Source organism: Mesoplodon bidens (genome assembly GCF_964165515.1).
Source record: "Mesoplodon bidens genome assembly, chromosome: 14".
In the NCBI taxonomy this organism is placed as follows: domain Eukaryota; kingdom Metazoa; phylum Chordata; class Mammalia; order Artiodactyla; family Ziphiidae; genus Mesoplodon; species Mesoplodon bidens.
In genome coordinates, this window is record NC_138170.1 from 5,962,070 (window position 1) to 5,986,128 (window position 24,059).

Genomic DNA, 24,059 nt, shown 5'->3' on the forward strand with positions numbered 1-24,059 from the left:
TTGTCTCAGCTGTGCCCCTGTGGTGAGGGCAAGGTGGCTCTCTGCTGTGAGCCTCCTGCTTGTCCCACCCCTTAAAGCTAGCCCTCTGGTCCTAACAGCTCCTCAAGGATGTCCATGATTAACTCTGCCCGACCGGAGTAGTTCATTTGTCACATACAACTGAGCAAGTGACGGGCACTGAATGAACATCAGCTTTCCTTTCTCAGGGACCTGTGAACTTTTTCCCTGTTAACTAAAAGCTGAAAACTACTCGTCTTTTTTGAAGAGTTAGTTTATAGGACTAACCATATTTAGTTCCGATCATTCATGTTTAGTTTCCTCTGCTGTCTTTGAAAGTTGCCTGCCAAGGACCGAATTTGGTCTCAAGTGAGCAAGAAATACAGACAAATTAGGTGCCAGATTCCACTTGTCTAAAAATGGTAAATTAATAGTCCTTACCAAATGGTATTCTTTTTACTTGAGTTAAGGCATAACTGAAATTTTCTCTTCCATGGAAAAGCAGGAGAGGTTTTTATTTCTTTGCTTCATTCCTCTCTTGAGGAGTTTGTTAAGTTTTGTTTTCAGTAGAAAACTCCGGTTCCAATTACTCTCTTTCTCTCAAGCCAGCCCCTCCCTAGAAAACAATGCTCCCTTTAGTCTGAAATTAAAAAGGAAAACAACTTGGTACTACTCAGAAAGGTAAAGGGAGATGGATGGGCATATTTGTTTCTGACCTTCAGCAAAAGAATTCCATTAGTTAGGCACGATAAACTTGTTTTCTGCGAATGGGAGAGCATAAATGTTCTCCATCAGGATGGAGAAAGCATTTGCACCCAAAACATGAAACACAGAAAATAAATCGATCAAATTAATTTCTAGTTGTCAGCCCTGGAGTCTCATTTTCCATTGGCCGCATCAGGAGACAAAGGAGCAGTTCACTTTTGATGATTGGGGGAAGGTGGGGACCACCAAAGATTCGCGTACCAGTGCTGGTGCATGCACCTTTCTTTCACCCTTCCTGTCAAGAATTTGTTTTGTCTGTAATCACAATCATCTACTGCTGCCATGGAGAGAATGGGTAAGGTGCCCCGGGGCCCAGGGGCTCACTGACCTGCTGTCCCAGTCCTTAAAATTTCTGACAACAGTTATTCCTTTGAGTTGAATAATGACAGGATTACTCACAGGCACCTGTTCATCCTCTAACTGGTCAGTCATAGGGCAAAGAAAAGCCTTCTAGGAAATGTGTGATGTCAAGTAAGCTTTGTTGAGAAAATGTCTCTAGCTGAGAGTAGCATAGGGGAATCCTGCCACAAAAGGCCACTTGGTGCAAACCTTGTATCCCATGACCCCAAAGTATTACTAAGGATAGGAGGTTTATGCTTTGCATTTACACTGAATCACTTTCTGGATGATATTTGTCTTACTCGTTGTTGCCTAAAATTGGTTCTGGATAGCTACTTTACTTATCCAGGTAACTGAATTATTTTATGATCAGGGTGTACTGTGAAATTTGGCTTGTCTATATGGATTGTACTAACCAGATACTTGCCAGAATTCACTTCCCTAAAGTGTGCTACTTCTAGGGAGTACAAGTAAAATACTTTCAGGTGACAGGATAATAAAAGAGTCAATTGGTTCTAAGGCAAGACATTAGAGAATGGTTTAGACTGTGGAGCTAAAAATGCTTTACTTAAGGAAATTCATATTAAAAACATTGGCTCTGACCTGTGGTTTGATAGTTTAAAACTTCAGTGGTTTGTTTTGGTGGCTCCTAAAGAATGTCTTGTATATTTAGTTTAATATACAAAATGAAATATCATTTAAAGGCATTGTGAGCTGGTGATCTCTGGGTAGGTGTGGAATGTCATCATGGAATAATTGGATCAATCTGGTCTTTTGGTTTTGGAACATCATTTTCCCAGTCTGTCACATTCTTCCCCTTTACTGACACCCACAGAAGCACAGATTTTGGTTATGATACTGGGAAGTCTCCAATGGTCCAAGAACATTCTATGCCCTTCTTGTCTTTCTGGATAGAGGGTAATACCCCTGCCCAAACACATACACCATGACTATCAGATATGTTGAAATATATAGAAGCTATTCTTGATCAAGTTTCTGCCTAAACCTTGAACTCAGTTGACTCTACTTCCTGGTTGTATTTACTTCTCAGTCTTTAGATGGTCTGCAGTGTCAGGCTTTTTGTTCTCACTGTTGAAGATATATCAATAATCATTATCTGGAGTGGAATGTTTTTATCTACATTAAACATTAAAACATACTTAGTGGGTTTTTTTCCATTAGATTCTTAAATATCCTTACCTTGACTCTGTACATGAGTAAATACTATTTTATTTCAAGAAAAGTTTGGTTTCTGAAGTTGAATCAGCAAGAACCTTTTTGTTAAACAAACAAACAAACAAAAACTTATGCAATCCAGTATTTGCTTTTTTGGCCTTAGTTCAGATTTAGTTCTCAAGAAACTAAAACTGAATTTACTATCCATTTATAGGTGATAGGCTTAACTGTGAACTTACTCATCCTGATTTTTGTTCATTTCTGACCCTGGATAATTGAGAGGGTATGATAATTTACTTACTAGCATAAATAGGAATGGGCTTTTCTCTAGAACACATCAGCATCTTTTGTTATCACTTAGAGGAGAGAAGGGAACTCACAATTAGTACATTCTAATGGGACAGTGGAAAATATGAAAGAAATATCTGGAGCTTGATTTGAGGAACGAATATACAAAATACACATAGCAGTATCATGTGTGTGTGTGTGTGTGTTTTACAACATTTATAAAATCAGAGAGTATCTAAGATGGAAAAGAAGATGTGCTGAGGAGGCAAAGGAAAGGAAGATGCGGAAGGAAAGAAACTAGCATTGTGAAGACCTAGAAACCTTTTTTGAGTACTATCCTACACTTTGTGCTAATAAAACAATAAAACACAGAAACCACTGCCAAATCCAGACTGCAAAAATGGTAAGATCATTAGATTAGTAGTTAGGGTACCTGCTTTTGAATCCTGGCTTGGCCACTAATTTACAAAGCATCTTTGAGAAAATCCCACTCTCTCTATGTCTGTTTCTTCATCTTAATGTGAGAGATATGGGCTAGACACTCTGTAAATCTCCTTCTAACTTTAACATCATTTAAAAAATGCTTCCGTATTGCATGAGTGTTGGCAACAACATTGTCACTCCCCAGCATGTGGCCTAACCACAGCTCTGAGCTATAGATAATAATAGGTCAGAACTTATCCCTTGACCTGGTCTGTTCTGACCTCCCCTGGACTCTGCGTCCCAGAAAATTTTACACTTATTCAAAGGGTGAATTATCTGTTTGGTAATATTTCCTTTAAATTGTGGGAAGCAACTACATGCTGGTATCTTTCCTGTCCTGCCAAAATAGCCCATAGCACAGAAGTCTGGGAATAGCTCTTATGAATTAATTAAAATAACAGTCCCAAGAGTCCCAGCTGATCATCAGACTCAGACCCATAATGAACAGTGTCCTCAGTTGGGGAAGTTGACACCCATGGACCACCCTAAGGAATAACATGTACGGGACAGTCCGGGAGACTGGTCCTGTTATGTCATTCACGGACCACATTTTTTCTAGGATGCGGTCTTATTATTGATCCACTGTTGCTTAGAAGCCCTTTCATTTCACCCACATAGGGAGACCCTCCCCTGTTTCTTTATCCCACCTCCACCAGGAATGTTAATAAAATAGAAATTTCTGCATCATTTTCCAAATTGAGGTGTAGGACCAAGAGGTACAATTTTCTAAGCAGCTGACTGAAAGCTGATTTAGCAAACTCTTTATACCCTCACCTACTCTGGAGGTATAAAGGATGGACACATAGATATCAGACAGAAGACATTTCTGGAGAGGGCTGCTTTTGGTATGTTATACCAGGCCTTGTCTTTAACAAAGGGAAACAGGCTCTGACAAAAGCACAAGGAGAGCTGGAAAAGTCCTCCACATGCCTGGGAGGAACACGGAGGAATGAGGGTCTCATCAGGTTGGGAGAATCTAAAGAGTGAGAATCAGGCTGCAGTTGCTTCCACAGTGAAGCAGAGGAAAGTTGGCTGTGCTGGAATTGGCCTACACTCCCAGAGTTGACCCATGAAAAGGACTGGCATTTCCTGTGGGTGGAGAGATTTGGTGTGGAGTGAGCCAAGGTCCTCTTCAAGATGGCTGTTTGGAGAGTGAGTTAACCTCGGTGGAAAAACTGGAGGTATTGATTCCTAGGGACTGATGTAAGAGTAAAGGACCAGTAGGGAGAAGATGCATTGATTCTCAGAAAGGAAAACCACTGATAGCAGAGCTGCTGTGAACGCCTGCCATCCCCAGACAGCATGAGTTTTGGTGCAGCATCACTGTGCAGGGAGCAAAGACATTCCTATTTCTCCTATCTCTTCTCCCAATACCTGCTCCCCCACCCCACCCCTGGAGGCCTTGAAAATCCCTATTAGCAAGTTAGCGAAGCAGGAGTTAAAGCTGCCAATTGAAGGAACAGAAGAGAAGCTAAGTGAGTGCCTTCTCACTTACTATAATCGCATCAAGGGAAGGAGAGGATCCTTAAGTTTAAAACAAGATTTAAGCTTTAACTTTTAGGTAGAACTATATGTGATAGGAAGAATAATGTCCCCCCCAAAGATGTCCACTTTCTAATCCTTGCACTTTTTAAAAAGGTACAATATGTAACAAAGGGGAACTAAGGTTGTAGATGGAATGAAGTCTGCTAATCAGTTGACTTTAGGATAAGGAGATTATCCTGGATATTCCAGTTGGGCCCAGTGTAATCACAAGGTCCTTATAAATGAATGAGGGAGAAAGGACAGGTGGAGTCAAATGATGTGATGTGAGAAAGGCTTGACTGGACATTGCTGATTTTGAAGATGGAGAGGAACCATGAGCAAGAAATAAGAGCAGCCTCTATATGATAGAGAAGGCAAGGGAATGGATTCTCCCCGGAAGGCACCAGAAGGGAACCCAGCCCTGCTGACTCCTTAATTTTAGCCCAGTGAGATCCACCTGAAACTTCCAACCTTCAGAAATGTCAGACAACAATGTTTTGTTGTTTAAAGCCACTAATTTTGTGGTAATTTCTTACAGCAGCAATAAGAAAATAACACACTGAAAAAACAAGTTGAGACAGTCTTACTTCAGAATGACCAGAAAAAGCATGGGGAAGAAAGAACTCGCCCCAGGGAATAAATTAAATGAAGAGAGGGAAACCAAAAAGTCAATTTGCTTTAAGAATATATGCCCCATGACATAACAATTACATGACTGAATTGTGTGATCTGTTGGTCTTTCTTAAACGGAAGTTCCCTACAAGGCAGATCTGGAACCTGGGCCCTGTGTTTCTGTTGAGCGAGTCATGCTTTTTCTGATTCTGAACAGAGGTCATATCTGAAGTCCAAATCCAGAGATTTGGGGCTCCTCAGGGTGATTGGTTGTTTTATGAGCCTCAGCTGATTTTCAAACATTTTTTGAAACAGGGTTGAAAAGGCAGGTGTCTATGAAGGCTGTAGTCTTTTGTAGCATGGAGATTGGACTGCGATGGGGTGTAGTAAGGCTTGGAGTGAGGTCAGATGTAGTGAGAATCGGGGTGTGATTAGATGTAGTGGGAATTGGGGTATGATGGGATGTAGAGAGCAGCTAAAGCTGAAGAACGAGGTTAGGGCCAGCTTGGGGGACTCTGGATACCATAAGAAATGGGTTGCCTTTTATGCCAGTAATCAGTAAGAGGTGATAAAGATTTGAACTTGGGCAGTGGCAAAGGGATTAGGAAGGAAGCAAATTGGAGACCAATTGCAGTTAAAGGCGACAGAATATGTGTATAAACTGAATAAGAATGTTAGTTTCCTATCCTGGGCAAATAAGAGATTGGATGTGTCATTAGCTGATAGTGAAATTAAGCAGGAACAATATGTGAGGGGAACCTTTTTTTTTTTTGGTGAAATCATACCTTTGAGGTGACTGTGGATCACCTTTTTGGAGCAATTCAACCAACTCAGAAAGTTACATCAAGAAGGTAACAAAGAGGGGCTTCCCTGGTGGCGCAGTGGTTGAGAGTCCGCCTGCCGATGCAGGGGACACGGGTTCGTGCCCCGGTCTGGGAAGATCCCACATGCCGCAGAGCGGCTGGGCCCGTGAGCCATGGCCGCTGAGCCTGTGCGTCCGGAGCCTGTGCTCCGCAAGGGGAGAGGCCACAACAGTGAGAGGCCCGCCTACCGCAAAAAAAAAAAAAAATAAATAAAAAGAAGGTAACAAAGAGATTGGGATAGTGGATGATTTGGGTATTTTCAACTCAAAGGTGAAAATAGTTAAGATCACAGCAGTGAATGAGATCTTCTAAGAAGGGAGTGTTGAGAACCTTTGCAATAACATACCTACTCAGGAGCAGGAAGAACTTTCCAGTGAAAAAAGCATTTAGAGCAACTTTGAATATCTCAAGCAGGCTGAATGGGAGAGCAGAAATGAAAGCTGAGGTGTAAACTTGACAAAGGCTAAGTAAATATTAGGTTGGTTGCAGTGAGCAGAGAAAAGCAACTTGAAAGAGAGTCAAAAAAGATGTATAAATCAGAGCTGTAAATTGAGAGGAGAAACTCAGTGTGAGTGACTGGAGCATGGGAAAGAGAAGCAAAAGGAAGAAAATGTTAGTGATTTGATGATAATGGCAGGTCTGCATGAAGAGCAAGTTACCAGGTAGGAGACGGAGAGAGGAAGATAGGGGATGTCAATTCCTACTGCTGAACTTAAACTTCAGTGACAGTGTTTATGACACAGCAGGGCTTTTTATATTGCAGTTCTGATTATGTGAAGGGGCTGGACTCCAAGGTGAATTCCCCTCCACTGTTGTGAGGGTGTGAGTGGCACAAGGCCCGGTAGCCAGACACTTGCAGCCAAGAAGGCTCGTTACCTATTGGGTTGTCAGCATCGTATTTCCTACTGAGGTCAGTACAGGGGAGGGAGGGGCTGGTCCCTGCCTTTGAGAATCAGAGGATATAATTGGGGAGGCAAGCTCTTCACAGACAGCAGTTTTAGTATAATCAAACTTGAGACTAATTCTTTTTTTAAAATGCATAGATCTTTTTAAAAATTTATTTATTTTATTATTTATTTTATTTTTGGCTGCATTGAGTCTTCATTGCTACACTCGGGCTTTTGTCTAGTTGCTGAGAGTGGGGGCTACTCTTCGTTGCAGTGCTCGGGCTTCTCATTGTGACATCTTCTCTTGTCGTGGGGCATAGGCTCTAGGCACGTGGGCTTCAGAAGTTGTGGCTCACAGGCTCTAGAGCTCAGGCTCAGCAGTTGCGGCACATGGGTTTAGTTGCTCCACTGCACATGGGATCTTCCCAGACCCGTGCTCAAACCTGTGTCCCCTGAATTGGCAGGTGGATTCTTAACCACTGTGTCACCAGGGATGCCTGAGACTAATTTTTAAAACGAATATATTAAGATTTCTGAAGAGAGGGAAGATCATATTAGCCTATGTGGTGTTGGTCAGAGAAGGCTTCCTGGATCATTGAACTTGACCTTCGGCAAGGTACAGAGAGAGATGAAGTAGGGTGAGCAAAAGCATAGAATAGGGCCTTTTGACCTTGACCCTAAGGTCAGGAGTTGCCGATCCCTGTCTGTCTTGTCTTAGCAAAAGACATGGGGATTGTTCATGGGGATTGCAGGCCTTCAGGAATAGATGGACCTGCAGGGAAACAGACAACAGATTATTTCTGGCTCTCAATTTGACAAACTGGGTGATTATGGGAGATGAACTTAACCTCTCCAAGTCTCGTGTCCTCATCTGTAAAATAGGGGTCACAAAAGTGTATCTTACACACTGACCTCCATGCACCTTGTTCTCCCTTATCTTGTATAAATAGGTGCACATTTTCCTTTCCGTAAGTATCCAGTTCTATAGGAAGAACCCCGCTTTGTCCCATTCTCCTCCAGTTCATCTTCCAAACAGGTGCCCAAGTGCTCTTTCTAAAACATCTGTCTAGTCATCACTCACCTGCCTAAAGCTCTCTCCATTGCCTAGAGGGGAAAGTCAAAGTTATGCCATCTCTGGCTCTGACTTCCATATCTAGCTGTATTACCTGCTGACCCTCTCCTTACACAGCCTTAATGAACCGCTTGCCAATCACCAAATACCCCAGGCTCCTTGGACCAGCCTCACATTGTTCCTTCTTCCTGGAATGCCTTCCCTCTGCCCTTGCCCTTTCCTTCTCTCCCACCTTACGGTCTGCCTTATGTAAGACTTGGGACTTATATTGTTTGTTTGTTTGTTTTCCAATTTTTGATCACTCTGAAATATATTCCAATTTCTTTTTTTTTATAATTTTATTGGAGTATAGTTGATTTACAATGTTGGATAAGTTTCAGGTGTACAGCAAAGTGATTCAGTTATACATATACATATATTCATTCTTTTTCAGATTCTTTACCTATACAAGGGTAAACTCTACAGAATATTGAGGAGAGTTCCCTGCGGTCTTGTATTGTTGAAGCATTTCCTGAGTAACCCCTAGGTCTACAAACCCTCCCACCCAAAAATAATCTCTCCCGACTTTGTGCTTCCACTCCAGCTGGCAGAGGCTCTTACTGCAGCACGATTTGTATTTCACTGTATTTGCTCCGTTATTGGCTGGCTCATCCAATGGGGTTGAGGGTTGCTTGAAGGCAGAGATGATGTCTCTTTCTTTTCTTTTGCTTGACTTCGCAAAGCCTGCTGTGATGATTAATTGAATGTGTTGAGCAAGTGAATGAAGCCAAAGCCAGGCAGTGTCCTCTCACTAACTCTCCTCTTCTGGCCCCAGGTTGGGTTGGGGCAGAAATGCACAGCTGGATTTCTTAGAGTGACTTTTGCCATCTTCATTCTCTTCATCTAGAGAAGCAAGAGATAGGAACCAATCCAGAGACTTGCTTCTCAGCTTCTTGGGTTATACTTTGATACCCCCATTCAGGAACCCTCTCCTGCCTGGCCTGGTTAGATGGGCTAAGTGTGCTCATAGGAGACCCCTTGCCTGGGAGCAGGAGTCTGGTTAGGCAGGTCCCTGAAGGCTTTTTTGTGGGACTAGATTGGTGAATGTCTTTTCCACTCTGAATGTGCTGTATTCAGGCCAATGCCTTCATCCTGTGTTGGTGACCCCCTTTCTCATGTCTGTGAAGTAAAAGGGAAATTATTTGATATCATTGTCAAGTTCAGGCACTCTGACTCTAACTGCTCTTGTGTCTGGGTAAACCTCAGGAGCAGGACTGGCCTCAGGCAAAACACTAAAGTCAACCAAGGCTGAGTTTCCAATCTCCTTTCTCCAATCTGCTGTCTACCCTCAGTATCAAATTGGGTTTTCTCTCCTATTGTAGCCTGTTGCTTGTAAAGCACGTCTTCTCCAAGAGGTTCTATGCTGGAGGAGCATTCAGCACCGTTATCACGTCAGCTTTTCCTACATCCCTCTTAAAGTGATTTTAACTTAAATTTGGAAGGCTGCCTCATTGACTCTCAATTATCTGTAATTATAATAATGGCCTTTTCCACTAGTAGGATTACAGAGGGTGCAATTGTGGTATATGTTTTATATATACAGAGTTTGTGTGTGTCTGTGTGTAGGGCCTGGAAACAGACTGCAGGTTCAAATACTGGCTCTGCCATCATTGGCTGTATGACTTATGCAAGCTACTTATTCTCTCTCTTAGCTTCTTAACTTCATTTTTCATCATCTGTAAAATGGAAAGAAAATGGTTACCCATTTTTAAGGTTTGTGGTGATCAATAAATAAGCATCATGTCAGGTTTTGTTGAATATGCCCTGGAGTTAGTCTGCAGGAGTTCAAACCTGACCTTCCTGCTTTCTGTTATGTGACCATGAGGTAACTACTGAACCTCCTTGGGCCTCATTTACTCACCTATAGAATGGGAACGATACTAGTACCTACCTCATAGGGTTTTGCAAGGATATAATGAGAAAATGCATGTAAATCTTCTTAAGAAACTGCACAATTAATACTCACACATTCAACTCTTCTTGTATTATTCTAAGCATTGTGAGAATTGAATGAAATTAGAAACGTTGAAAGTGTCTTAGGCACTATTCAGGTACCTAGAATTCCCTTGAATGTAAACTTCTCTACAAATCCTGGATATAAGGAACTACATGAATCTTATCCTCCTCCTGTCACCCTTATAACTTTGCAGGGGGAGGGTAACAGAAGATGGTCACTGTGTGGGCACATGTCTGCATTTAGGGGAAAGAATCTGTGAAAAATACGACCCACTTGATTTCAGCACCCTGAGTGGCCAGGAAAACATGCTTTCGGTGTCAAACCACAGGGTCTCACTTGTACCCAGAATATTAATGAATAATGATAGTAATTTGACCTCTTTAATTAAAAGTGTTAAAAAAAGAACTCTCAAACTGTTTACTTCTATAGATTTGAAAAAGGTGATGATATGGGGAGATTATATATATATGTATATTGTCTTTAAAGAAGGCAAAACAAGTGTACTAGCCTGTGGACAATGGTTTGAGGAGCAAAACTTCACCTCGTCATCTCTCAATCTGGAACCGTGGGTGGAACCCCACCCTTCAGGCCTTGTTCTGGATCTAATGTGTCCTGGTACATACAAGGTACAACTCCCACACGAAGTATATTCACCCAAAGAGTGCTGTTTTCTTCCAAGTAGACCCTTTGGGAGTTTTGCCCATATTCTAGACATACTGCCTCCAACGTGTTTTTTGCACTGATTCTTTGTGAATTCCATTAAAAGCCTTGGATGCATTCTTTGGAACATTCTCAAATTTAGTAGCTCTTTAGTCCCTGGGGATAGACTGGGTTTTTGGAAAACTTACATCTGGTGAAACGATGAATGATGTAACAGAATTTAGGTAAATATGAATACATGAAAGGATGAGGAATCAAAAGGTCCTTGCCTTTGAAGAACATCACTGGAGAAGTGCTTGGGAAATGATGGAAGTACAGAGGGCCTCACTGAACAGAGGCAAAGACTTTCAGGACTGGGGTACTTGGCACCATTCCTGTCCTGGCCTACAACCTGACAAACACCAGAATATTACCAGACTTGAGGGGTTAGCAAGCTTTTATTAAGAGCAGTAATATTTTAGGCCCTGTGGAACAGACAATGTCTCACATTAACCATTCTTAACTCAAAGACCATATATAAACAAGCCACTGGGTACATTTGGCCCATGGACATAGATTGTTACTTATATTTCATCACTAAATATTGCCCATGAAAAAATGTACACCTATATATCTGTATGTATAATATATTCTACTGTGAGATATAGGTATTAAGCTCTTCAAAAGTTAGAAATTTCCCTAGGCTTCAGGGAATGTTAAAACAATAATCATAACTATTGCTTACTTAACTAAGAGCATTTTCATAGATGAAAAGACTCAAATATCTTCATAGCTCTCTCCTTTTCTCTATGTGTACACACACAGTATTATTGGTGTTTCCACAATGAGTATGTTTGCTAAACCTGGATCCCATGGGGGAAAAAATGTGGAGCCTATTTGAGGCAAAAGGTCACAGTTAAGTAAACAGCTATACTGGAAAGCACGCAGCTAAACAGAAACAAGATGCATAGAATTTCCTCATGACTTGCTTTTCTCTGGGACTATTCGTCAGAAGGCCATCTTTATTACATAGCAGATTAAAGGTCAGGCTGACTGGTCATTCACCCAGACGACTGATTCAGCTAGGGAAAAAGGTGACCCACTGAGGATGACAGCAAAAATAGTTCCCTTGTAGAAAGTTGCTAAGCTGAGGCACACGTGAAGGGTATTGTGGGGCTCAATCTATTCCTTTGAGCATTGGTTATGAGCATGACCTTGGCTGGGAGCTGACATGCGCTTTTGCAAGCACAGCTGCTCCTTCCTTCTAGATGTGGCTATGGTCTCCTGAGGGTGTGCAGATGAAACCAGGATGCATCTGGGGTCCAAGCCTGGCCATGGTGCTGGACTGTGATGGCAGCATCTGTTGCCCAACAAGGTGGAGGTGGCTTCTTGAAGGTCACCTTGGAAGACACGGGACTCCATGTGGCAGGGCCCTTTCAGAGATGGTTCCCAGATCACATGAAATAACTCTGCTGCTTACCCTCTGGCTCAGCTCTGCCCTGTTCTCTGGGCATCATAGAAATGTGTTCGATTTCAAAGCTGAGCAAAACACTGGTATGTTTGCAAGTATTGGTGGGGCTTGTGGCCCATAGAAGGAAGGGGATGCAGGGCACTCCACAAGGGACTGTCCACCTTGGGGGAGACTTGTAAAAGCTTTGGTTATCAATGAAATCAAGAGGCTTTGGCTGTGTGTGTGTCACACAGGACAGAGGTAAGAAAATGCTCTCATAGCTGCAGTTATGATGCTTTCACTTTTGAAGGAGAGTGTATCTACTGGGTTGATGATGTTGGATAGCTAGGAAAAAGTTTTCATAGGTGTTGTTATACGAAGGAGAACTTGAAGCAGGTATCAGGAACCAGAGTATGAAGGCAGGTAAAGAAAGTAGAACAAGGATGAGCGTAAACACATGGAAGGGGGTGAGGGGTCTGGAGACTACCAGAGCGTGCTGCTACATGTGGATGGCTTGGTCTACATTATTGAATGAGCGCAAGGTAGAGCTGACATTGAGAGCTCTCTGTCTTCTCCTCTGTGATGACTGAGGGACCTGGATTGTCACCTGGTTTGGGCAAGAAATGGGTGGGGAAAGCCTTGGAAAAGGGGAGCTCTAATCTGCACCCAAACAAGCTGGGACTTGGACACTAGGGGGAGAATTGAAATGTCACAAGAGAACGTAGGGAAGAATGCAAGAACAGATCTGAACTGAAGACAGGAAGAGCTGGTAATGGAGGATGAGTAAAATGGGGCAAGCCGATTTGAGGGACTGAGCCTAGAAAGATTCCGGGAGGCAATGAAAATGGGAGGAGGAAGAATTTTTACAGATGCTTGAGGGCTGGGAAGGAGCTGATAAGGGTATGGGGCTGGTTTGAAGGTCATTTCTTCAGTCTTTTTCCTTATGTAGCCTAGGATCAGAGTCAGGTCATCTCCCCCACCCCCATACACATTACTCTAGTCTACCTGGGAGCCCTCTGAAGTTGTGAAACCGGTTTCTGGGGTTTCTCCTCCAGACAACGCACATTGCAGTGACCAAGCACAGGTTTCTGCCAAGGAGCCTCTGGGAGGACCAGTACCTTCCGTTAGATATACCCTAGGTTTTTGACTGGGCTAGCTGTGCAGACTGGTGAAGCCCAGGGTGAAGACTTGCAAGGTGTTAGGTGGAGAAGCAGTAGTGAAAGATGAAGTGCATGTCCAAGGAGAATATAAGTGTAGATGAGAGACTGTAAAATTGATCATCTCGGTTAGTTCAAAGAAGACCAGAGAGTGGAGAGTGATCCTCTAGCTTCAGGAAGGAGTGATTGATGGGCTATACTGGGAGGTAAGCCACATGGCATTACTGACTCATATTTGCTTCTTTTGACTCTATTCACCAGCAAACTTAGCATGGGTAGTCGAGAACATACTAGAAGTCATTCTGGGTGTCTGTTCCCCTCTCTTTCCAACTTCCTGTTCTCCTTTTACTTTTATTTTATTATTATCCTTGTCTCAGAACTTAACACTCTTAAATAGACCTGGGAGGGGCACATGGTTTATAGGCTAGGAATATGTGCCTCTTCCTGACCTACTTAATTTTGTTGATGGCACTTGTGCCATAAATACCACAGTATGATAGCTTTCCTATTTCCTGTTATGAAGTTGCTTTGGCATATTTGACAGGTCTAATAAAACTGACTGTTTTTTTTCTGCCCAGGTTTTCACCTATACTAGGACTTTGCAATCATTTTTCATAAAGGGCTAGATAGAAAGTATTCTTGGCTTGTGGGTCCTGTGGTCTCTATCATAAATACTCAACTCTCCCCTCATAGTGCAAAAGCAGCCATAGACAATATATAATTGAACAGGCAAAGATGTGTTACAGTAAGACTTTATTTACAAAAACAGGTGGTCAGAGGAAGAAAAGACAGAAGAAATTTTAGATAAAGATGACAGAGCTTACAGAAAACTCCCTACCCTTAAATATTTCCCCAACAACTTACATGGGGAGCCTGAAGTTTCTACACTGTACATTTTTCCTTCAAGTTCTTCAAGACTTGGGAATATCTTAATTGGGCTAAGATGTTATGTTAGGAGGGATATATTAGAGGATATTTTCCTAGGAGGAGAAAATACTACTTTAGTGAATACTGTGATCAATTAGCATCCTTTGCTGGGTTAACAGTGATAAGAGTGTATAGGACTCAATAGAGGTAAGTGCAGGTGGGGGCAGGAGATAAGAAAACATCCAGGATAGGGAGGCTGCCCTGGAACCACATTCATACCTGTTGTGTGTGAAATCTTGTACAGGGAACCAGAGGGGCCACGAGGATGAATAAAACACAACCATTATTCTCAAGGAGGTTGAAATTTAATTGAAGATGTACAATATCTATGTGTATCTGCATATTTAATTCTGTATGTACCCATCCATCCATCTGCACATACCACAAGTAATGAATTAAACAACAGTTTGTGGAAAGTAGCCACAAGTAAGGCAGGTAGTAAGCCTGAAAAGGTTTAGAAGAGAGATCTGTTTTTATTGGCCAGTATGAATGGGACGTCTTCATGGACTTGTGGACCTTGAACTGAACATTGGCTGATTGCTAAGCGTTTAATTGGAGGAGGCCCCCCCTCCCAAAAACAAACAAACTCTGGAGTATAAAGTGGAGAAAGTAGGGATTTCTATTTCCCTCATCAAGTTGGAATTCTGTGCAAAGAGGGCTGAAGTCACAGGTTCAGTATTGGTTAGGATGCTTAGAGTCCTTCCTCCTCACTGTGGTTATGGCCTTGACTCCACCCCTCCACTTGTCATCTTGAAATGTCTAAGACCAGGCTACAGAGAGTGGCTGTACTCATTTATTATCTGGATCTCCTTCAAACCTTCCCTGGGTGTTTCAGTTCATCCCTTCTTCACTGCTAGAGCCAGAACCTGAAGCTCTGGCTCCATTCATAGGCAGTGGGGGATTCATCTCACATATATGAAGGTCAACATGTTTTATATGGAAATAAGTTAAGATTTTATTTACTTACATGAGACTCTGAGAGACCAAATAGTAGTGGAGAGTAATAACTTAATTCCTCAGTGAATGGTTGGAGGAAGCAAAATCCCAGAAGGTCTATAGTAATGAAAAGGGTATTACATTCATTGCATGATTTTAGATAACACATGCTAAGTCCCTCCTATCCTTTTCACACAACCACATTATTGATGAACAGGCATCAAGAAGGCATTAGGTGATGCTTTATTGCATTATTTTAAGCCACTGTGGTTTTTATATATGAAGGGTATAGATTTATGCTGAGTGATTCAGTTACAAAGCAGGCACATCAATTTGTTCATGAATGTGAGCTGGCGATTACCTTCATTAGAGTCACCAGAGCAGACTGATCACCTTAATTTGGGCAGAGGCATGCAAACAGTTATTGGCTAGTGATGTGTGTGTACCTGAGAGAACAGGCTGTTCAGCATCCCTGGGGAGCCCTAGGAATGCAGATTTGTGTCCTCACAGGTGTGTAAGTACCAGCAAGGGTACGAAGACTGGTGGGACTAGGAAGAAACTTTCCCCAGCACCATGTGGCAATATGTTTTATAGGTTTCATTTGGTTTTAGCTTCTGAAAGCTGATTTGATGATAAACTGTGGAAAGGATGGCATGGAGGACATATACTTGCTTGCAACTCCAGATTGTAGAACTTGGGGCCCTCCCAGCTTGTATGACTAGGTTATGACAAGTTGAATGGTGTTCTACTTTATACTGCATAAAGGCAATTTGTAGGATTTAGTAAATTCAAAAAATTAGAATTGAGTACCCGTGATCCCAGCTATGTACTAGGTGTAGTGAAGGCCTCTGTCCTGCAAGAATTCACAGTCTAGCTCGGAAAATGAAGTGACTTTTTAAGCAATCCTGATTTATACTTGTGGTTTGTAGAATGAAGGCTGGAAAGGCATTCCGATGAGGAGGTGTCTGAGAAGGCAAGGAGAAGCAGTGTCCAGGAGTGTAGAACTAATGCTGGTGACACTGGAGCGTTAATAAATCATGCCTTGCTGGGGACCTTTCAGCAAGCACATAGCCATATGTAAACAAGTGCCAAACCATTTTCCCTAACCCAGAAAATCCACTTCTGACAGAAGCGAAAACTGGAGGCCTAAAGATGTATGTTACTCTGTTTTTAGTAATAGCAAACATTGGAGAGTCCTTTAAATGTCTGGCAACAGGGAATTGACTTGCCAAATAATAAAGCAAAAACATTTGGTAATTTTATTCTATTATAAAAAATTGACTACAAGTATACAGACACTGGAAATATTTGCGATATAAGAGATTAAGCAGTAACAAAAGGGTACATGATGAGATTTAACTTTATAAAAATTGTAACTGAAGGATGCAATAATCACACATAAAATTGACCTCCCTTTATTCTCTGTCACTGCCTCATTTTATTTCCTTTGTAGTAATCTTCTTGATGTGAACTATAAAAATGCATTTACTTGTCTAATTTAAATATAAGCTTCTCTAAGGAATATGTCATGCTTAACTTGATCTCCTCTGTATCTTCGTTATATGGTACATCTAAGGTACTCAATATTTGAATGGCTGAATGCATCAGTGATTGATATTATTAAAGTATTTATTTGATAGTGACCTTTAAATAAAATGCCCAGTATGAAAATAATATCTCTCAAATCCTTGCTGGGTGCTGGGTTAAGAACTGTAACCATTTTCATTTCAACCTTATCACCAGTATGTTTGTTTGTTTGTTTTTATCAGCATTTTTCTTTTTACAGTAGGTCCTTGTTGGTTATCTATTTTAAATATAGCAATGTGTCCATGTTTATACCAACTCCCAATCTATCCCTCCACACCATTCACCCGGTAACCATAAACTCATTCTCTAAGTCCATGAGTCTGTTTCTCATACTAAGAAGTAAGTCAGACAGAAAAAGACAAATATCATATGACACTGCTTATATGCAGACTCTAAAAAATTGATAAAATAAACTTATTTACAAAACAGAAGAATTTTTAATTGAAATAGTTACTATACAATATTATATAAGTTACAGGTGTACAATATAGTGATGCACAATTTTCAAAAGTTATACTTCATTTATATAGTTATTATAAAATACTGGCTATATTTCCTGTGTTATACAATATATCCTTGTAGCTTATTTTATACCTAATAATCTGTACCTCTTACTCCCCTACCCCTATCTTGCTTCGCTTCCTCTTCCCTCTCCCCACTGGTAACCACTAGTTTGTTCTCTATATCTGTGAGTGCCAGTTTGTGTTATCGTTGAAAAAATTGAGGCTCACAGAGGCAAAGCACCTTTCTTGTCTGGCAAGATGTAAACCTCAGGCTGCTTTCCTTCCAGAGCCCAGCCTCTTGATCATTATATGATTTTTAAACATTAAAACATATAGAATAGGGCTTCCCTGGTGGCGCAGTGGTTGAGAGTCCACTTGCTGATGCAGGGGACACGGGTTCATGCCCCGGTCTGGGAGGATCCCACATGCCGCGGAGCTGCTGGGCCCGTGAGCCATGGCCGCTGAGCCTGCACGTCTGGAGCCTGTGCTCCGCAACGGGAGAGGCCAAAGCAGTGAGAGGCCCACGTACTGCAAAAAAACAACAAAAACAAAACAAAACAAAACAAAAAAACATATAGAATAATCAAGAATGTCAGATGCTTCAGTGAGGTCCTTTAAAACAAAAGCAAGAAAAAGCGTTTCTCATTTTTTCCTCTCCTGCGTCTTCATGCTGCCCCAGCTGCCAACCTCTCTTAAGCCATCCTTCCCTGATCAAATTATCCCTGTTGTCTAAGTCTCTTCAGTCCTTCAGAGCCTCAGTTACTGGTAATCAGATTGATAAACTCATCTTGGTCTGAGGCAGCTACATTTTTTTTTTTAACAAACATTAGTTCATTTTATTATCACCATAAGCAGCTACATTTTTAAATGATTTCATAATATCTCAGAGTGAAAGAGAGACACTGTTGCAAACATATTTGGGGGCAGCCAGACCTTTCGGGCTCTGCTCCAATCAAGCTGTGAAGGTGGCCACTAAATCTACTCCTATGTCCATCTCTGTGGAAGTTCATTGTCTTCTTAAGGTTGAATCCATTTGGCATAACATTGGCTGCTTCTGTCTTGCCTCTCAGAGTTCAGGGAAGTGTATTGCTTTGTCTCTTACTGAATTAAAAAATTCACCATCTGTAATATAAGAGGTATGTATTGTAGAAACCTTGAAATTCTTTATCAGATAGGGATGTATATATTAACACCATTTTGTGTCCTAATTGTATCAGTGCAGGTAACTGAATAAATCTTCAGATTGAGACCATAGCTCTCTTCATTGCTATGATCATCATAGAGAATAACATTTGCCTGGAATTCACGGCATCATCTCTTGTCCTTATGGTTTCATATGACCTTGTGACTACGGTGATTGAAAATTCCATAAATTCCCTTTTAATAGTAAATAAGTTCATTTTATCCTCAATTTTATGATGATAATGAAATATTAACATGAGAAGCAAGTGCTTTATAAATCTCTGAATTGCTATTCTGCTTTATTTCAATAGTGTGCTCTTCTTAAAACACCTATATGATACCTGAAGCTGTAAAAATTAGTGAAATGATAAAGTGTTTGGGGGTTGAATGAATTGAATATGTGTTGGTGTCTGGAACTTAACAGAACTGCAAATATTTAAAAATGTAATGTGATTTCCAGGACCAGAAAAGAGGAAAACATTCTTGTCTTTCTGATGCACCTCATATCACTTTGGAGTTAAATGCCTAAATACTAAAGCTGAGATTTTTAATGTCTAATTAAGGAGCAGCCTTCCAGGTATTTTTGGCTTTTCTTGTAAGTGTTCAAACAAGACTATGGCATTGCTGAGACAGAGTTACTTTCTGTCTGTGATGTCCACACGAAACCAAATTTTTCTTAAAGACTGATATGATAAAATATCAATTATACGTGGAATCTAAAAAATGATACAAATGAACTTACTTACAAAACAGAAACAGACTCACAGACATAGAAAACAAACTTACGCTTACCAAGGGGAAAGCAGGAGGTGGGGAGATAAATTAGGAGTTTGGGATTAACATATATACACTGCTATATATAAAATAGATAACCAACAAGGACCTACTCTGTAGCAAAGGGAACTCTTCTCAATACTCTGTAATGACCTATATGGGAAAATAATTTTAAAAGAGTGGATATATGTATATGTATGGCTGATTCACTCTGATGTACAGCAGAAAGTAACAGAACATTTTTTTTGAGGTGATATCTCATTGCTTTTTTTTTAACACCTTTATTGGCGTATAATTGCTTTACAATATTGTGTTAGTTTCTGCTCTATAACAAAGTGAATCAGCTATATGCATATGTATATTCCCATACCCCCTCCCTCTTGCATCTCCCTCCCACCCTCCTTATCCCACCCCTCTAGGTGATCATAAAGCAACGAACTGATCTCCCTGTGCTATGTGGCTTCTTCCCACTAGCTATCTATTTTACATTGGGTAGTGTATATATGTCAATGCCACTCTCTCACTTTGTCCCAGCTTAAACTTCCCCCTTACCGTGTCCGCAAGTCCATTCCCTACATCTGTGTCTTTATTCCTGTCATACCCCTAGGTTCATCAGAACCATTTTTTTTTTTTTTTAGATTCCATATATATGTGTTAGCATATGGTATTTGTTTTTCTCTTTCTAACTTACTTCATTCTGTATGACAGACTCTAGGTGCATCCACCTCACTACAAATAACTCAATTTTGTTTCTTTTTATGTCTGAGTAATATTCCATTGTATATATGTGCCACATCTTTATCCATTCAACTGTCGATGGACACTAAGTTTGCTTCCATGTCCTGGCTATTGTAAATAGTGCTGCAATGAACATTGTGGTACATGACTCTTTTTGTATTAAGGTTTTCTCAGGGTATATGCCCAGTAATGAGATTGCTGGGTCATATGGTAGTTCTATTTTTAGTTTTTTAAGGAACCTCCATACTGTTCTCCATAGTGGCTGTATCAATTTACATTCTCACCAAGAGTGCAAGAGGGTTCCCTTTTCTCCACACCCTCTCCAGCATTTATTGCTTGTAGATTTTTTGATGATGGCCATTCTGAGTGGTGTGAGGTGATACCTCATTGTAGTTTTTTTTTTTTTTTTTTTTTAAAGGAATATAAAACTATTTATTGACCACTGTTCACCAGTATTTACAATAAAGTAAACAATATACAGTTGAATAACATTCTGATTACTACAAAGTTATTGTTTTTCCTGGCTTCTGCTGAACCAGTAACCCAAAATACTGAGAAGACTGAGCCTACATTTAAGGAATGGGCTGGGGTAAAGTTTGAAAAAACATGCAGGTCAAGTTTAGATTAGAAAACTTTGTTCACTCATTTATTCCTGCAGATCCTAAACTGCCAACATCTCTAACCACCTGATTAGGTTTCCATTAACAAGTCTGAGACATTCCATGTATCAGTCTTTCAGTAAATACAGCACAGAGATTTCAACTTCTTATAAAAGAATGGTTTTCCAAAAGGAAGCTTTAAATGTCCATTTAACTAAGTCTTGCTTGGCTAATTAAAACACACCAGAATTCTTTTATTTTTTTCATTTGGGTTGACAGAGATAAACTTTTCCTTTCGGGGGGGTTTTACATATAAAACTGCATTTATATGATGGTAGATATGGATGCAGATTCTGATAGGGCTGCTTTAAAAAATTATCCAATTTAAATGGTTTAATTTGTCTCATTAATTACAAAATTATTTGAAAGGTTAAGACTTGGGCTTCCCTGGTGGCGCAGTGGTTAAGAATCCGCCTGCCAATGCAGTGGACATGGGTTCGAGCCCTGGTCCGGGAAGATCCCATATGCCACAGAGCAACTAAGCCTGTGCACCACAACTACTGAGCCTGTGCTCTAGAGCCTGTGAGCCACAAATGCTGAAGCCTGCGCACCTAGAGCCCGTGCTCCGCAACAAGAGAAGCCACCGCAATGAGAAGCTCACGCACCGCAACAAAGAGTAGCCCTGCTCGCTACAACTAGAGAAAGCTGGCGCACAGCAAGGAAGACCCAACACAGCCAAAAATAAGTAAATAAAATAAATTAAAAAAAAAAAAAAGAAAGGTTAAGACTTAAATTTTCAATTTAAGTTGAAGTGATTTCTTTTATTGCGCAAAATGACAGAATCCCAGAAACATGGGCTCATCCATGGTTGTGAAAGGCTGTTTTTGTTTTGGTAAATGTGTTTAAACAATAACCAAAAAACCCCCAAACCATTTACATATGTATTTTATGTATACACATACAGAAAACCCAGAATGGTCCTTAGGCATATATGAGTTAAATGCAAATTCTAAATCCTGATTGAGTAATGACTATGGAGATTTTCCCCAACATTTAGAAAAGCTGTTCTCTAATGCAGAGGAAATAATATACCATGGTATCAAATGTTCTTTTCTGCTAAAGGAAGCAACTACAGAAAGCTTTTATTTATTCAAAGTAACCAGTGCTACAGATGCAAAAAAAACAAAAACAAAACCCCCAAAAAAACCCCCCAAAACCCAACAACTTCCCCAATACTACTTCAAAACGAACATATCAAACTGGATTTTCATTAGAATGTAGTTATTTCTTCACACTAATAAATCAAAAAACCAAGATCCAGATTTTATATATATATATATATATAAATATATATAAAAAGCAATGCAAACAATTATTGAGCTTCATCTTCTGGACAAGAATGCCAAGTTAGTCTCTCCTCATAAAAAGCAATTACAATTTGAGGACACTTCATATTTGCCTCTTTTGCCAGCACCAAGTCTGCCTCATCTGAATCTTTCCATTTCATGAGAAACATTAATTCTCCACTGCTGTCTGTGGCACCAATTATTCGCTCTGGGTCAAGACCTCTGGCAAAACCTCTTGGTTTATCAGCCTTTTTGCCTTGGCTGCTAAAGTGTTCAGAACCAAATTTGTAGCCCACCTCTGTTTCCCTTAGCATCTCTTTTCTTCTTTGATTTGCTATCATCAGATTCACTGTCAGATAAAGATTTTCTTTTTGTTCCATCTTTTTCTTTACCAGCTTTTTGAGAATTAAGAAATGCTTCAATTAACTCTGGACAATCTAAATTTTCTTCGGGTTCCCAAGTATTGTCTGCATCTGTAAATCCCTTCCACTTCAGGAAATACTCCACCTTCCCATTCACTACACGTCGGTCCAGTACTTTTTCTACCACAAATTCTTCAGGTTCTGCCTCTTCGACTTTTTTACTTTTTCCATTCTGTTTTTTTCCAATTTTTTGCAATGTAGTTTTATTGGACGCCATTTTTTATTGCAGACTTGAAGAGCTATTATTCACCGCCTCCGAGCTGCTCCGGGTCCCGGGTCTGCACCATCTCCGGCCCTGCGCGCCTCAAGCTCCAGCCACATCCGAAGGGGAGGGGGCTGGGGAGCTGCGCGCGGGGCCGCCGCTGGGGGGAGGGGAAGGTGGCACCGCCCACGCCCGGCGGCCGCGAGGGGCGGGGTGGGCGCGCGCCCCGCGGCGGGGAGGGATCGTCCTCATTGTAGTTTTGATTTGCGTTTCTCTAATGATTAGTGATGTTGAGCATCTTTTCATGTTTTTGTTGGCAATCTGTATTTCTTCTCTGGAGAAATGTCTATTTAGGTCTTCTGCCCATTTTTGGATTGGGTTGTTTGTTTTCTTGATATTGAGCTGCATGAATTGCTTATATATTTTTTAAATTAATCAAGGATTAGTTGTCAGTTGTTTTGTTTGCAAATATTTTCTCCCATTCTGAGTGTTGTCTTTTTGTCTTTTTTATGGTTTCCTTTGCTGTGCAAAAGCTTTTAAGTTTCATTAGGTCCCATTTGTTTATTTTTCTTTTTATTTCCATTTCTCTAGGAAGTGAGTCAAAAAGGATCTTGCTGTGATTTATGTCATAGAGTGTTCTTCCTATGTTTTCCTCTAAGAGTTTTATAATGTCTGGCCTTACCTTTAGGTCTTTAATCCATTTTGAGTTCATTTTTGTGTATGGCATTAGGAAGTGTTCTAATTTCATTCTTTTACATGTAGCTGTACAGTTTTCCCAGCACCACCTATTGAAGAGGCTGTCTTTTCTCCCTTGTATACTCTTGCTTCCTTTATCAAAGATAAGGTGACCATATATGTGTGGGTTTATCTCTGGGCTTTCTATCCTGTTCCATTGATCTATGTTTCTGTTTTTGTGCCAGTACAATACTGTCTTCATTACTGTAGCTTTGTAGTATATTCTGAAGTTCAGTAGCCTGATTCCTCCAGCTCCGTTTTTCTTTTTTTTTTTTTTTTTTTCTTTTTGCGGTATGCGGGCCTCTCACTGTTGTGGCCTCTCCCGTTGCAGAGCACAGGCTCCGGACGCGCAGGCCCAGCGGCCATGGCTCACAGGCCCAGCCGCTCCGCGGCATATGGGATCCTCCCAGACCGGGGCACGAACCCGTATCCCCTGCATCCGCAGGCGGACTCTCAACCACTGCGCCACCAGGGAGGCCCCCGTTTTTCTTTTTCAATATTGTTTTGGCTATTCGGGGTCTTTTGTGTTTCCATACAAATTGTGAAATTTTTTGTTCTAGTTCTGTGAAAAATGCTATTGATAGTTTGATAGAGATTGCATTGAATCTGTAGATTGCTTTGGGTCATATAGTCATTTTCAAAATGTTGATTTTTCCAATCCAAGAATGCGGTATATCTTTCCATCCATTTGTATCATCTTTTTAATTTCTTTCATCAGTGTCTTATAGTTTTCTGCATACAGGTCTTTTGTCTCCTTAGGTAGGTTTATTCCTAGGTATTTTATTCTTTTCTAACACATTTTAAATCAACTATACTCCAATAATTTTTTTAAATAAAAAAATAATAAAAACCGAAATAAA

At 40.7% G+C, this 24,059-nt stretch overlaps 1 protein-coding gene and 1 pseudogene across 5 annotated transcripts in view; one reads left to right on the plus strand and one right to left on the minus strand.

Annotated features, from left to right (window-relative positions):
• CTNNA2 (catenin alpha 2) overlaps positions 1 to 24,059 on the plus strand; it is a gene marked incomplete at its 5' end in the record, with an annotated part of 1,045,541 nt that overhangs the window by 910,092 nt on the left and 111,390 nt on the right. The gene's annotated exons all lie outside the window — the stretch shown is intronic.
• Positions 21,832 to 22,618, minus strand: LOC308627449 (chromobox protein homolog 3-like; annotated as a pseudogene). The gene has a single exon. The product of its transcript is annotated as a chromobox protein homolog 3-like (transcript).